General features: G+C 32.3%; 5 non-coding genes across 5 annotated transcripts; all 5 read right to left on the reverse strand.

Moving 5' to 3' along the window:
* Positions 1–4,026: 4,026 nt before the first annotated feature.
* Trnat-agu (transfer RNA threonine (anticodon AGU)) lies at positions 4,027–4,100 on the reverse strand. The gene has a single exon. It is a non-coding gene; the product is annotated as a tRNA-Thr (tRNA).
* A 510-nt stretch (positions 4,101–4,610) lies between these two features.
* Trnat-agu (transfer RNA threonine (anticodon AGU)) lies at positions 4,611–4,684 on the reverse strand. The gene has a single exon. It is a non-coding gene; the product is annotated as a tRNA-Thr (tRNA).
* Positions 4,685–9,405: 4,721 nt separating this feature from the next.
* On the reverse strand, positions 9,406–9,479 carry Trnat-agu (transfer RNA threonine (anticodon AGU)). The gene has a single exon. It is a non-coding gene; the product is annotated as a tRNA-Thr (tRNA).
* Positions 9,480–9,989: 510 nt separating this feature from the next.
* On the reverse strand, positions 9,990–10,063 carry Trnat-agu (transfer RNA threonine (anticodon AGU)). The gene has a single exon. It is a non-coding gene; the product is annotated as a tRNA-Thr (tRNA).
* A 5,503-nt stretch (positions 10,064–15,566) lies between these two features.
* Positions 15,567–15,640, reverse strand: Trnat-agu (transfer RNA threonine (anticodon AGU)). Its single transcript has one exon. It is a non-coding gene; the product is annotated as a tRNA-Thr (tRNA).
* Positions 15,641–17,417: the final 1,777 nt, after the last annotated feature.

Genomic DNA, 17,417 nt, shown 5'->3' on the forward strand with positions numbered 1-17,417 from the left:
TAAAATTTTTCAAGTCAGTTTTGTCACCTCTATTTTTATAAATTAGGTTAATCATTCCATACCTCATAGACCTAGATAAAACTTTATTTTCTTCAACTGTATCATAAATATATTTCAAAACATCTTTCAACTCATTAAAAAAATATAAATAAAACTCCACCGTGAGTCCATCAGGACCAGGTGTTTTTCCTTGTTTCATACCTTTTATAGAGGTTTTTATTTCTTCAATATTAATTTCCTCATCACATTTTTCAACATCACAAACGTCAACATTGACGTTAATACAATCTAACATTTTATCAATTGCTTCATAATCAGTTTGTACACAAGAAAATAGCCTTTTATAAAAACTATAAATAACATCTAAAATTTCAGCAGTTTCACTGACAACATTACCATCACAATTTTTTAAACCATTTATCATATTTCTATTCTGTCTATGTTTCTCTAAATTCAAAAAATAGGTTGTATTTTTATCAATTTCTAATGAATATTGACATTTGGATCTTATAACAGCACCATTACATCTATGTTTTTCTAAACTTTCAAGTTCCTCTTTCAACTCTAAATATTTGACATGATCTATATCATTACCACAAGCAGCCTTTATTGACAATTCTTGTAACTTATTCTGTATTCTATAATAATCTCTATATAAGTCTCTCTGTTTTTCTTTACCATAGAGTTGACTTGTTTTCTTGATTTTATATTTCAAATTATCCCACCAAATTAATGGATGTGAAAAATAAAAATCTGAACCAATTTCATCAAGTAAGATATTTCTAATTTTTTCAACAAAAAAATCATTACTCAATAAGGACTTGTTAAAAATCCAAACACCAGGTCCTTTTTCAACTTCAGAAAAATCTAATTTCATACTAACAATAGAATGATCACTGAAAGATGTATCATTGTAAAAAACATTCTTTATAAATGGTTTTAAATTACAAGAAACTAAAAAATAATCAATTCTACTTTGAGTTAAAAAACTTTGTACAACTTGTTTTCTAGATTTTAACACCTACATTTCTATCTCTCCATACATCAGATAAACCTTTTTCATTTTATCAATTCAGTCAGACATTTTAAAGATCTGTCAGCATAAAAAACAGTTTTCCCACTTTTGTCTAAAGGGGAAAGAGTGGTATTATAATCACCTGCTATTATAATAAATTCATCTCCATATATTTTACTTTTACAATCATTGAAAAAATTACACTTTTCACTAACATTATTTGGAGCATACAAATTAATTATGTCCAAACTTTTGTCAAGAATTTTACCTTGTATATGAACTAATCTTCCACATACACTCTCACAAACTTTAAAAACATTTTTCAACCTTTTACTTACAAGAATGGCAACCCCTTTCCTATTACAAATGCTATTACTGGCAAAAATCTCACCATCCCATACAGTTTTATCAATTTGAATATCCTCATACAATTTATCAGTCCAAAATGTTTCCTGTAAACAAACAATGTCATATTTTCTTTCAATACATAATGCAAAAATACAATCCCTTTTATTTTTGTCACACAAACCATTACAATTAAGGCTAATGAAGTTAAAAGTAGCCATCACAAAACAAAAGTTCATAACTAATGACACATTCCACTCCATTGTTACTTCATTAACTTATTTTTAACATTTGACAATCTAGCTGCCTTTAAATTAGGCTTAATCTGAAATTTATTTCGCCTTTTGATACCCAAGTAGGATTTTTTCTTACCCACAACAGTAAACTCATCACCACTCGCCAACTGACAATCACTTGTCAATGAATGAGTGTCCATTTCAAAATCATCCAAAGTATCACAAGTACTATGGCTGACTCCTCCCTGGCTTTTGATTTTATCCTGAGAGGAGGCAGTATTTTCTATATTAGATATATGATCAATATCTTTAACATTATTCTCAGATACACCAGAGACATCATTAAATTCAACCAAATTAACATGGCTAACATCTACATTATTAGTAAGATTGTCATGATCGATTTCTGATTCTACTTTTTCTTTATCTTCACCACTTACAATATCTTCAACACCATGAACCATGTCACAAACATCATCTAACACCTCAGAAACGTCATCACAATCCACTTCATGATTCTCTCCATCGTGACTAGCACCGTCACATTCATCAATACACTGACCAGCAACACCATTCGGAACATCATCTGTGATATGGCTAGCAACACCATTATCACCATTCGCTATCGGCTCAACAACCGCCTCCACAGTTGTATGGGTAGCATCGCCATTAGTGTCAACATGACTGACATCATCACGATAACGGGAATGAACACTACTGACAACATTTTCACGTCTTCTAGTGTTCTGTGCCCATTCGTCATCTTCAGAAACATCACTTGAATCATCATTTTCTGTATGAAACATTCTGTCACTTGAATGTTGAATGTCATGATCCTTAAAAATGCCTGAGTAGGAATCAGTTTGGAATTCTGTACATGAATTACCCACGCCTGTCTTCCTCAAGGTTTCACACTTACAGTTCTCCTTCTTGTAAAAGCAGAAAGAACACTTATTTTTCAAGCATTTCCTACTAATATGACCTTGCTCGCCACACTCAAAACACTTGAAATCAGGACAATCTTTATATATGTGGTCCGGGCTAAAACACCCATGGCACACTCTAACTTGAATATTGTGGATCACACGATAGTATGCAGTTTCTTTTTCATTCACTGAAAACTTCATCGAGTAGGGGATGGATTTCATATTAGGTGGAAATTTTGCCTTAAATACTCTTGTTCCATCATAAATATAGTTTTTCGACTTCATCTTATGTTTTTTAATTGGTGACACCACTTCAACTCCAATTTTTGAAAATCTTTCAATGATTTCAGCATCAGTTACATACATACTCAAGTTGAGTATTGAAACATATCTGAAGCTGGATTCTAAATCAGTCACTTTAAATGTTTTACCACTGACTGATAAATCATCAAGAATTGGTTCCATCATCTGCCTCTCTCTAAATACAACTTCATATCCACTGTCGGTCTTTGGCACACATGCTATAACACTTCCTCTACCACATTTCAAATCAATTTCATCAATTACTGAATCAGGTTCTACTTTCCCAGAACCTTCAAGTACACATGACATTAAAACAGTTTTCTCCTTTGAAAATTCATTTTCAACATTAAAAGACTTTCTATTGGACCTTTCTGGTCCACTTCTTTCAAAGTTCGCCATTAGTTCTTAGATGGATCTCAAGAAACGAATCGAGCGCACCTTTCCTCCCCCTTTTTCCTGCTACGAAAAAGCAGGAAAAGGGGATATAAAACGAATATTTATATGGAAACTATTATCACTTTAAAGCAAATATCATCTAACAATGTTCCGGAAATATTTACACACAAAAATACGGCGAAGAACTCACCAAACAAAGAAAAATTCTCGGACGACACAATGTTTACATCCTACAGATGATGCATCCAAAAACCGACCCCCTAGACTGGCGCTCTAACCAACTGAGCTATGGAGCCGTCGACAATAATGAGTAGGAAATTACCGTATTTAGAGGTAGTCTTGTTCAGCAAAAAATAGGAAAAGTATAGTAATATGAAAATGGAATACAACAGAAACAACCTTTAATCATATACACCAACTTTCCAATATTACAAGTTCAGATTCACAAAATGAACACACAATACATTTATGTCTGCCTTTGTGTATAAATCTACACTGTTGTATAGTATTGATGCATTGATTTTAATAGAAAAGGTGATATGTGCATATACATACATGTACTTGTTTTGAAGATATCTACTCATCAGAAAGATCACCGAATCATTTTAAAGAAAAAATAGTAGAATGTAGATGTTCTTTATACGTCATTGACGTCGCATTTAATAACTTGTTCCACAAGTTGATGATTTCTTATGCTTTATTTGGAATAAATGTAAAGTTTATTTTCTACAATCTGCTAATTGCAGCCAATTAAGCGTCAAAATAGGGGAAAAAAAGATGTGAACAATGATTTCAAGTGAGAAAAAGGCTCCAGCGAGATTCGAACTCGCGACCTCCAGTTTACTAGACTGGCGCTCTAACCAACTGACCTATGGAGCCGTCGACAATAATGAGTAGGAAATTACCGTATTTAGAGGTAGTCTTGTTCAGCAAAAAATAGGAAAAGTATAGTAATATGAAAATGGAATACAACAGAAACAACCTTTAATCATATACACCAACTTTCCAATATTACAAGTTCAGATTCACAAAATGAACACACAATACATTTATGTCTGCCTTTGTGTATAGATCTACACTGTTGTATAGTATTGATGCATTGATTTTAATAGAAAAGGTGATATGTGCATATACATACATGTACTTGTTTTGAAGATATCTACTCATCAGAAAGATCACCGAATCATTTTAAAGAAAAAATAGTAGAATGTAGATGTTCTTTATACGTCATTGACGTCGCATTTAATAACTTGTTCCACAAGTTGATGATTTCTTATGCTTTATTTGGAATAAATGTAAAGTTTATTTTCTACAATCTGCTAATTGTAGCCAATTAAGCGTCAAAATAGGGGGAAAAAAAGATGTGAACAATGATTTCAACTAAGAAAAAGGCTCCAGCGAGATTCGAACTCGCGACCTCCAGTTTACTAGACTGGCGCTCTAACCAACTGAGCTATGGAGCCGTCGACAATAATGAGTAGGAAATTACCGTATTTAGAGGTAGTCTTGTTCAGCAAAAAATAGGAAAAGTATAGTAATATGAAAATGGAATACAACAGAAACAACCTTTAATCATATACACCAACTTTCCAATATTACAAGTTCAGATTTACAAAATGAACACACAATACATTTATGTCTGCCTTTGTGTATAGATCTACACTGTTGTATAGTATTGATGCATTGATTTTAATAGAAAAGGTGATATGTGCATATACATACATGTACTTGTTTTGAAGATATCTACTCATCAGAAAGATCACCGAATCATTTTAAAGAAAAAATAGTAGAATGTAGATGTTCTTTATACGTCATTGACGTCGCATTTAATAACTTGTTCCACAAGTTGATGATTTCTTATGCTTTATTTGGAATAAATGTAAAGTTTATTTTCTACAATCTGCTAATTGTAGCCAATTAAGCGTCAAAATAGGGGGAAAAAAAGATGTGAACAATGATTTCAACTAAGAAAAAGGCTCCAGCGAGATTCGAACTCGCGACCTCCAGTTTACTAGACTGGCGCTCTTTTTTTTTTATCATTTATTAAAATTATAATACATACAATACAATAAAAACGGAATCGGACAATCCCCGAAATCCGCTATCACAGTGCTAAATATTAAATACTATAATGTGGAGCTTATCTTGTACATCTGTGAGGGATTCCATCATTGATGTAATTAATCCAATGTCTTTATTTACTTGTATAGTATTGAGTGTTGGGTGCAGAAGTTATCAGTGCCGTCTATTGGTTTCTTTGTATATAAAAAAATAATCCGGAACCAATAGAAGACCCTGTCCATATGCATGCACTATCCAGGGGAGATCACAACTGTGGTCTCATTAAAGTCATAATTACTTAAGTTATTCTTCTTTGTATACTGAACCATAGCAGCGGGCAATTTTGACTTGTACTGTCACCCTGATTCTAAGAAGTTTTGGGGTGTTATCATTAGTCACCTTTTTTAATATGTATATATGACTAAAACCCTTTAGAATTCTTTCAGGTGTTATTATTAGTCACCCTCATAAAGTTACATATGGTACCGTTACATTTTACTCGTAAATTTAATGTGTATACACGGCTAACTTAAATACTCTTTAATATATTTAAGGGTGTTATCATTAGTCACCCTGGTGCAAATGTAAATAATAGATGGAAAACCTCATTTGTACTGTGTTTAAAATATCACAACACACCATTGAAAATATTTCATATGTTCTAAATAACATCGAAATTAATAGTTTTGAAGCCCACTCTTAATATGTATTAACCACAAAGGAGGTACACAACACTGCAAGCCAAACCAACAAAAGTCATTTTCACATGTTATAGCCCGAAATAAACTACTGATAGAATTTTCGATGTTTTCACAGCCTTATGTAATCATTCGTGACCACATTTGCATAAGTATCATTGCATTCATTCAATTGGTTAGAGGGAAAATAGATATAACCTACAGTCCCAGAGTAACTATTAACGTCATTTCTATGTGTTCATACTATTCATGTACGTGTATGTGTAAATTGTAAAGTTATCCATTTTGTTTACTGTACACTGTGTAGATAAAAGACAACGACTACCAATCAACTAAATGCAACAAAGTATATCACCATCGGCCCGCACCAGACTTAGTCGAACCTAACGATAGGTGGCAAGCGCCTCTCTACCGACCAGTAAATAAGCAAATTCCGTGCAGGGCAATGACTAATGTACCAACTAAAATTTAAATAATTAGAACCCAAAAACTGCCAGACTGAAGTCTACCTCCCCAGTAGCTACAGAAATAAAACTACCTTATCATTCTGTATTTTCAATAGTGTGTTGTTTCGTAAAAAATATTTTTCAAAAAACCACATTTGATTTTTCATCTTATAAAATGAATATGCGTACTCTACATACTTCTGCATTGTGTACTTAAATAAACGTAAAGTATCCAAGTTTTTACCTTTAAAAACGAGAATATTCCTAACTTTAAAAATGCACAATCTAGCAATACTTAATAAAAAGTTCAAAAAATGAACATTTACTATGTTGGAAGACCTCAAATAGCCAAAATATATCAGTTCGTCATAGTTGATCATGTTTACAATATCAGGTGGGACATTAATAAATATGTTATGTAATAAATCTTTCAGGTAATCATGTACTGATTTTAATTTCGTACAAAAAATAAACAGGTGTGCTAAATCCTCAGTACAATACCCGCACGCTTTACATGTATTGGTATCTACCTGACTAAATTTAGACAGTTTATCAAGTGTGAAAATTGCTCTATTAACCAGCCTATAATTCAAACAATGAAGATCTGGACAAAGTCCCACCTGATTGGCTACTGAGTACACTTGTCTAAAATTGATCGATGGAAATTTCTCCGCCCACTTTAACTCGGAGGTCGGTTTTTCAAAGAAAGTAGACATGAAGAGTTTGTATATTTGTTTTGTTACAGCCGTTAATAATGGAATTTCTGCATTATTTTCAAAGCAAAGCATTATTTGTGGGACGCAATTAGCATTGACCGGATTGTTATGTCGGAGCAATATTTTCCATTCGTCAGGAATACAACGCAATATCTTGTTAAAAGCGGATTCGATTGTGTATGGTTTTTCGTCCGGAAATCTACGATGGATAATTTCTACTATCGCATCAGAAGTGAAAAATCCAGGAATGAATTCATAACACACATCCTTAATTTGAATCAAACCGGCTTGTGCAAAGTCGTCAAAAAGAAGCATCTTACCGTTGTGTGTTATTTTCGGGTTACAAAATATCGGATTACTGTAGGCATGTTGAACTTCAATTTGAAATTTCAACTTGGATTTTATTCTGTAAAAAGCTGCAAACATCTCCTGATAATAAAGAGGCAACCTTTTCAGCTGAGCAGAATTCAAAAATGTGTACACAATATTCTGCTTAAGATTCATGTGATCAATTTTGAAAATAAAATAATCTAGTGTTACTTTCCAAATGGATGTACAATCAGGATCTAAATATTTCCGGAGAAATTTTATCCGGAATGCTTGCATCTTTATAAAAATATCAGGAATATTTAACCCACCGGAAAGTTTTTCACCAACTATAGTTTGATATTTCACTAAATGCGCTTTGTTTTGCCACAGAAACTTCATGACGGCTACTCGAAGTTCATTTTTTACATATTCCGGTAGCGGACAAACTGTGAGAGTATAGTAAAACCGTGATATAATTAACGATGTCAAAACCGTGGCTCGACCGGGTAATGTTAAATCTCGTTTTAGCCAGAAAAATAAAATAGTTTTTATTTTCTTAAGCTTGTCTCTCCAGTTGAGGTCGTCACACGCATTTCGGTTTTTACCAACGTAAATGCCTAGCACTTTTGTAACATCTTCACATCTTTGTATTTCTAATTTATTTAGCTCGTTATCAGATAATGTTCCGGACCCGAGACACATAATTTCTGATTTTTGCTTGTTGATTTTCGCACCGGACGCATCACTATAAAGTTTCAAAACATTGAAAACTTCATCTATCGAGTTTTTGTCACTTGTGAAAATATTCGTGTCATCTGCGTGTTGAAATATTCGCGCTTCTCTTTCAGATTTCGGAATTGTTACTCCTCGTATAGTTTGATTTTTTGCTATGGCTTGTCCTAGTGGTTCTGCGGCGATAACGTACAATAACGCGGAAAGCGGACATCCTTGTTTTATAGAATTTTTAAGCTTAACATACTTGGTCAAGAAGCCATTGCATTTGACACTGCTGTTAACATTTTTGTAAAATATTTTAATCCACTCTATAAATTTTGGACCAAAGCCAAATTTCTGTAAAACAAGAAAAAGGTAATCATGATCAACTTTATCAAAGGCTTTCTCTTGGTCTACTTTGATCAGATATGCTTCTAAATTATCGTTTTCAATTATTTCTATCAGATCTCGAATACTCGAAGTCGTATCAGCAATATCACGACCTAAAATACAACACGTTTGGCTATTCGATATTAATTTAGGCAGAACGAATTTTAGTCGGTTCGACATGATGCGAGCCATTATTTTGTAATCAACGCATAATAAAGAAATCGGTCTGAAATTCTTTAATGAATTTTTATCACCTCTGTTTTTATAGATTAAGGTTATAACCCCATGTCTCATTGATCTAGTCATAATCTGCTCTTCTTGAATAATACTAAATATTTTCATAAAAATATTTTCAAACAAATGATAAAACCTGCAAAAAAATTCCGCAGTTAAACCATCCGGACCCGGCGATTTATTTTTTGTCATACTAAATAGTGCCGTTTTAAGTTCGTCGCAAGTAAAATCAGCTTCTAAATTTTCCATATCATTTTCCGGAACTTTTTTGGTAATAAAATCTAAAATCTCATGTGCGCTATTCTTGTTAATGTGCGTACAGGAATACAACTCCTCATAAAAGGACCTCACTTCTTCTAAAATTTGTTCAGTTGTATTTACAATGATACCTTCTTTTGTTTTCAACTCTTTGATAGCATTACTTTTTTGCTTATATTTTTCAAGCTCTAAAAAATACTTAGAATTTTTATCACCTTCAATAGCCACAAGTTGATGATTTCTTATGCTTTATTTGGAATAAATGTAAAGTTTATTTTCTACAATCTGCTAATTGTAGCCAATTAAGCGTCAAAATAGGGGAAAAAAAAGATGTGAACAATGATTTCAAGTGAGAAAAAGGCTCCAGCGAGATTCGAACTCGCGACCTCCAGTTTACTAGACTGGCGCTCTAACCAACTGAGCTATGGAGCCGTCGACAATAATGAGTAGGAAATTACCGTATTTAGAGGTAGTCTTGTTCAGCAAAAAATAGGAAAAGTATAGTAATATGAAAATGGAATACAACAGAAACAACCTTTAATCATATACACCAACTTTCCAATATTACAAGTTCAGATTCACAAAATGAACACACAATACATTTATGTCTGCCTTTGTGTATAGATCTACACTGTTGTATAGTATTGATGCATTGATTTTAATAGAAAAGGTGATATGTGCATATACATACATGTACTTGTTTTGAAGATATCTACTCATCAGAAAGATCACCGAATCATTTTAAAGAAAAAATAGTAGAATGTAGATGTTCTTTATACGTCATTGACGTCGCATTTAATAACTTGTTCCACAAGTTGATGATTTCTTATGCTTTATTTGGAATAAATGTAAAGTTTATTTTCTACAATCTGCTAATTGTAGCCAATTAAGCGTCAAAATAGGGGAAAAAAAAGATGTGAACAATGATTTCAAGTGAGAAAAAGGCTCCAGCGAGATTCGAACTCGCGACCTCCAGTTTACTAGACTGGCGCTCTAACCAACTGAGCTATGGAGCCGTCGACAATAATGAGTAGGAAATTACCGTATTTAGAGGTAGTCTTGTTCAGCAAAAAATAGGAAAAGTATAGTAATATGAAAATGGAATACAACAGAAACAACCTTTAATCATATACACCAACTTTCCAATATTACAAGTTCAGATTCACAAAATGAACACACAATACATTTATGTCTGCCTTTGTGTATAGATCTACACTGTTGTATAGTATTGATGCATTGATTTTAATAGAAAAGGTGATATGTGCATATACATACATGTACTTGTTTTGAAGATATCTACTCATCAGAAAGATCACCGAATCATTTTAAAGAAAAAATAGTAGAATGTAGATGTTCTTTATACGTCATTGACGTCGCATTTAATAACTTGTTCCACAAGTTGATGATTTCTTATGCTTTATTTGGAATAAATGTAAAGTTTATTTTCTACAATCTGCTAATTGTAGCCAATTAAGCGTCAAAATAGGGGAAAAAAAAGATGTGAACAATGATTTCAACTGAGAAAAAGGCTCCAGCGAGATTCGAACTCGCGACCTCCAGTTTACTAGACTGGCGCTCTTTTTTTTTTATTTTGATAAAATTTTATTCAAATAAATACATTCATAAAAGAATTATTGGGCTAGTCTCCCATTAATTCATATTATCACAGTGTTGGTTAGAATTGTAACAATTATTAACAACAGATCTCAATTAAAACTCAATATGTACTTCATCATTACGTATCCTTAGTACAGGATTTTTGTTTAAATAATACTTTTCAAATAAATACATGCACTTCTTCTGTTTATAATACAAGTATGCATAACTCACATGTTTTTGCAGAACATTTTTAAAATATGGCACTATGTCTATCAAATGATCATCCTTCATAGAGATATTTCTCCTCTTTACTACACAGAATCTTCTAGCACATAAAACTGTATTCACAAAGTATAAGTTTATATTTTTATCCTTCTTGACTAGACCAAAGTAACATATATATTTGAAATCTAGAGTATTGACAAAGCTAGTAGAACTATTACACAGAATGTTATGTAGGAAATCTTTAAAAAAGTCATTGAACTGAGTCAAACATCTACACACAATGATCAAGTGCTCCAAGTCTTCATGCACATCTTCGCAAACTGGACACATAGAATCAACAGTAATTTGGCATCTCATCAGTCTCTCCTTAGTGAAGAAAACTCTATGGAAAATTTTGAATGATGACTCAATCCAATCACTTTGTAAAAATGAAAAGTTCAAAACTTTTTGTACTTTTTGAACATCAAAATCTGAAAATATTTCACACCAGTATTTTACAGAATTAGGTTCTCTTGTTAATGTCTTTAACAGTATATCATAAAATGATCTTGTTGTATTAGGTAAAGCATACTTTCTACCATTAACGCTGTAAATTATATTTAAAACAGTTGCTTTACAAGTGTTTGCATTTTCTTCAACTAAAACTACATAATCTTGTGGAATACATTGCTTAATACATTTCACTACTTTAATAATTTTATCAACGGAAACATCAGGGAACTTTTGAGATACAATATCTTGAATATAAGTGTCCTTCATAAAACCTCTCTTGCATTCATAAGCTAAGTCCTTAATCTTGATAATACCTGCTTCTATAAATGTTCTCATATATAACATACTATCACCATTCACAATCATTGGATTACAGAAGAGAGGAATATCAAAAACGTTAGTCACATTAATTTCTATTTCCATACAATGACGTATCTTCCCCCATGCATACAACATACATTTATAAAAATCAGGCAAACATCCTAATTGTCTATGAGTAAAATCGCAATACAATAATTCAACACCAAGATTCATTCCTTGTATTTAGAAAAGAAATAAAGACATGTAACTTTCCAAACAGCATTATAATCCATATCTAATAGCCTCTGCAAAAACTTTAGTCTAAATGCATACATTTTATGAAAAATTTCAGGAAAATTTAAACCACCATCTAACACCTTATTAGTTATTACATCATATGCAACTAGAGATGGTTTATCATTCCACAAAAAATCAATACATATCTTCTTAATTTCTAAATAATGTTTTTCTGGTATATTAACAACCATAAGAGTATACCAAAGTTTACTCATCAATAAAGTATTTATTACAGTTAATCTACCATGTATTGATAAGTGTCTCATTTTCCAAAAATTCAATAGCTTCAAAATAGATTGTACTTTGCAATCCCAATTCAAACTATCACAAAGAGATTTATCCTTACCAATCCATATGCCTAAAAGCTGTAAAACCCCATCACACTCTCTAATACTCCAAGCATCTAATTCATGTTTTGAAATAGTTCCAGTTCCCAATGCCAAAATTTCTGATTTATCCTTATTTAATTTTGCCCCAGATGCTTGTTCATACAAATGTAAAACTCTAAAGGCTTCATCTACTGAATTTTTGTCAGACAAAATTAAAGTAGTGTCATCAGCATGTGAAAAAATCTTTTCTTCAACGTTTGTATTAGGAATATTCAAACCTCTAATACTACTATTCTTTTTAATCATTGTACTCAATGGTTCAGCTACTAATACATATAATAAAGCTGATATAGGACAGCCTTGCTTTACAGAGTTCTTTAATTGAAAATATTTGGACAGGAATCCATTACACTTGACAGTGCTGAAAATGTCAGTATAAAATATTTTTATCCAAGAAATAAATTTCTCCCCAAATCCAAATTTCTGCAAGACAGAAAATAAATATTCATGTCTTATGTCTGCCTTTTCTAGACTGGCGCTCTAACCAACTGAGCTATGGAGCCGTCGACAATAATGAGTAGGAAATTACCGTATTTAGAGGTAGTCTTGTTCAGCAAAAAATAGGAAAAGTATAGTAATATGAAAATGGAATACAACAGAAACAACCTTTAATCATAAACACCAACTTTCCAATATTATAGGTTCAGATTCACAAAATGAACACACAATACATTTATGTCTGCCTTTGTGTATAGATCTACACTGTTGTATAGTATTGATGCATTGATTTTAATAGAAAAGGTGATATGTGCATATACATACATGTACTTGTTTTGAAGATATCTACTCATCAGAAAGATCACCGAATCATTTTAAAGAAAAAATAGTAGAATGTAGATGTTCTTTATACGTCATTGACGTCGCATTTAATAACTTGTTCCACAAGTTGATGATTTCTTATGCTTTATTTGGAATAAATGTAAAGTTTATTTTCTACAATCTGCTAATTGTAGCCAATTAAGCGTCAAAATAGGGGAAAAAAAGATGTGAACAATGATTTCAACTGAGAAAAAGGCTCCAGCGAGATTCGAACTCGCGACGTCCAGTTTACTAGACTGGCGCTCTTTTTTATCTTGATAAAATTTTATTAACAGAAAAACATTTACAAATCAAAGAGATATTGTTATTAATATTCTCATAGACATACTATTATCATATTGATTAGTTATATCATATATGTCAATTACATACGCATAGAAAACAAAGTCACCACAATTGTCCATTTTCGCAATACCTACAAAATTTTTATATTCATACATTTAATATATTTTTATTCACAATCATGTACGCACAAGCGATATCACAGTTGTACTCTTTCACTGTATTCATGCACATTTTTATTTTCTTTTTTTTTAAATTTTAGGTAAAATGTAAAAACAAGTGAAAAGGTAATTGAAATACATTACACAATTTCATATCCAAATATTAAAGATTCCGGCTGGCTATCCATTCCATACTGCTTTAAAACATTGGCATGCAAAAAATGTAAAAAAAAAAAATATTTCAAAACATTTTCCATACATTCAAACTTTATCATACATTTTAAAAATCAAATAAGACCTAGTTTAACCATATCTCTATTTTCCTGCGGGCAACAATTGCCATTTTCTCAATTGCACTAGCTATATCACTATTCATGTATTTAGTTTTCCTAACATCATCAAAATCGTTTTCAATATTGTGCAAAGCGTACGTGTACCGCTTTGTTCCTGGACCGAAATAATGAATGTCCTCTTCCTTTCCCAATGAGTAGGACATGATTAAATTAATCATTGGGATCAACGTTAATAGTGTTGCGCTACACATACTCAACGAAGTTTTGATAACAATTTTATCTAGAACTGGTGTCTGTCGAGATTTTGATTTCTCTTCAGTGTTCGAAATATTTTCTGTATTCACAACGTCATGAGATTTAGTTAACATATTCTGTGTATTCGAATGTTCACTTATACATATTTTCCCTGCGGCATTTGAATTTCCGTTAACATGTTTCACACTCTCGGTTCGCAATTGGTTATTCTCTTCACTTGACTGCTTTCCTTTGTTTGTATTTACCGTCAATGAGGCGCTGCACGGAACACTGTCGATCACGTCCATTAACGCATCGGTGGGTTCAGATGGAATATCACTTTCTGTATCACTTTCAATAAACGATTCATCTTCGCTTTCAGATGTTTTATTTTCTGAATTTTTCTTTTCTACAAATTGCTTCAGTCGTTTCCGGTCACGTTTTCTAGATGCATTAGATTTCCGTTTCGTTAATTTATCACCATTTGTCCACAATAAAGATATTTTCATTCTTCCATTTTGCTCAGTAGATGTCCAGCTAAAATCAGTATATTGTTCATTTACAATTTTCAACAAAGAAGTTAATGTTTTCGGTAGACGATCCATTTTCAAATAAATTAATCTCTCAACATTGAATTCATAAATCAATTTTCCACAAGACCATCAAATCAAAAACGGCAGAAGCTATCACGATAATGTCAATTGTATATAAATACGTATTTTGTCAACTGAAACTTACTACTTGTGTAACTATGTCCATCATATCACTATATTTCGGCTGGAAAATCCATTCCAAAACTGATAATCTAACTAATTCCACAAACATTAAGAACACTGTAACAAAACACGTCTGACATCTTGGGTGCGTTCGACTCCTCCACCAACTAGACTGGCGCTCTAACCAACTGAGCTATGGAGCCGTCGACAATAATGAGTAGGAAATTACCGTATTTAGAGGTAGTCTTGTTCAGCAAAAAATAGGAAAAGTATAGTAATATGAAAAAGGAATACAACAGAAACAACCTTTAATCATATACACCAAATTTCCAATATTACAAGTTCAGATTCACAAAATGAACACACAATACATTTATGTCTGCCTTTGTGTATAGATCTACACTGTTGTATAGTATTGATGCATTGATTTTAATAGAAAAGGTGATATGTGCATATACATACATGTACTTGTTTTGAAGATATCTACTCATCAGAAAGATCACCGAATCATTTTAAAGAAAAAATAGTAGAATGTAGATGTTCTTTATACGTCATTGACGTCGCATTTAATAACTTGTTCCACAAGTTGATGATTTCTTATGCTTTATTTGGAATAAATGTAAAGTTTATTTTCTAGAATCTGCTAGTTGTAGCCTATTAAGCGTCAAAATAGGGGAAAAAAGGAAGTGAACAATGATTTCAACTGACAAAAAGGCTCCAGCGAGATTCGAACTCGCGACCTCCAGTTTACTAGACTGGCGCTCTAACCAACTGAACTATGGAGCCATCGACAATAATGAGTAGGAAATTACCGTATTTAGAGGTAGTCTTGTTCAGCAAAAAATAGGAAAAGTATAGTAATATGAAAATGGAATACAACAGAAACAACCTTTAATCATATACACCAACTTTCCAATATTACAAGTTCAGATTCACAAAATGAACACACAATACATTTATGTCTGCCTTTGTGTATAGATCTACACTGTTGTATAGTATTGATGCATTGATTTTAATAGAAAAGGTGATATGTGCATATACATACATGTACTAGTTTTGAAGATATCTACTCATCAGAAAGATCACCGAATCATTTTAAAGAAAAAAATAGTAGAATGTAGATGTTCTTTATACGTAATTGATGTCGCATTTAATAACTTGTTCCACAAGTTGATGATTTCTTATGCTTTATTTGGAATAAATGTAAAGTTTATTTTCTACAATCTGCTAATTGCAGCCAATTAAGCGTCAAAATAGGGGAAAAAAAGATGTGAACAATGATTTCAAGTGAGAAAAAGGCTCCAGCGAGATTCGAACTCGCGACCTCCAGTTTACTAGACTGGCGCTCTTTTTTTTTTTTATCTTTATATTATCAATCATCAAATATATATCACAGATTTTTACATCAATATTTTGTTCACTAAAACATTAATTCTCAATTGTCCGTATTACAATCCAGGCTGAATACAATCACATTCACAATTGTCTATTTTTCATGCAATCCTGAAAGAATACATTAAACATACAAATGTCTGCTCATATCATCTACACTTTCTTACAACAGTTTAAATATGTTCGCATATTTTTTAGTTATTTTTCAACATTTTTCGTAAAAGGTAAAAACAAGCATGACTTCAAGAAAAGAGGATTATTTTAATTTAACAATATATCAATTAAATCTCTTGTCCAAAAGTTATGTAAAAAGGCTGGACCTCCACGCCTTTATATCAACTTTGGTATAAAGTTTTAACAAAATATGATTAAACTCAAACAATCCACAATTCAAAGGCACTCTCATACAAATAAGGGTCTATTGACTCTTCAAAAAATATTCCATCTTTTGAATTCCTTCTTTCACTATATCACTGTAAAATTTAGTTTGCCGTACATCATTAAAATCTTCTTCAATATTTTTCTTAAAATATTTCCAGTGATGGACGGAGCGGTCAATAATAATAGTTTCATCGTCTGTTAAACAGTGATGAAGAATGTTCATCGTTCCTGGCAAAAATGCTAATAAAACGCCAATACTACCAGTACAAAATTTGATAACAATTTTGTCCAATGAAAGCGGTATTTGAACAATTGGTTGTGTATTGTCTGTTTTCCTTTTTTGTGTACCGGTATTCACTTTTGATCTACTTAAATCTTGCCGAGGTGGTTCAACAGGTTTATGAATAGTCTTCTTTATACACGCATTATCAGTAATCGATTGTCCACCGCTACCTTTCTTGCTTGACTGCTTTTCTTTATTTGGTTCAACCGGTGATTTAATTACCTTACGCGAGGATCCACACGGGGTTTTCTCTAATTTATCTGCGACAGATATCTCCATATCCCAGTCCGATTGTTTGTCAGATGATTCGGAATCATCATCGGAAGAACCAGTATCACTTGACAATGTCTGATCTTTTATGTTTTCACCGACGCTATTTTTGGCCGCAATAAATTCATCAAACCGTCTTTGATCACGACTACGTGTAGACTTGGATTTGTGTCGCTTCGGTTGATTGTTTGTCCAAGTTAAGCTAATTCGAATTTTTCCATTCTGTTCAACAGAAGA

Source organism: Perna viridis, chromosome 5, assembly GCF_037379345.1.
Source record: "Perna viridis isolate PV_CMFRI_1.1 ecotype Kerala chromosome 5, ASM3737934v1, whole genome shotgun sequence".
NCBI lineage: Eukaryota > Metazoa > Mollusca > Bivalvia > Mytilida > Mytilidae > Perna > Perna viridis.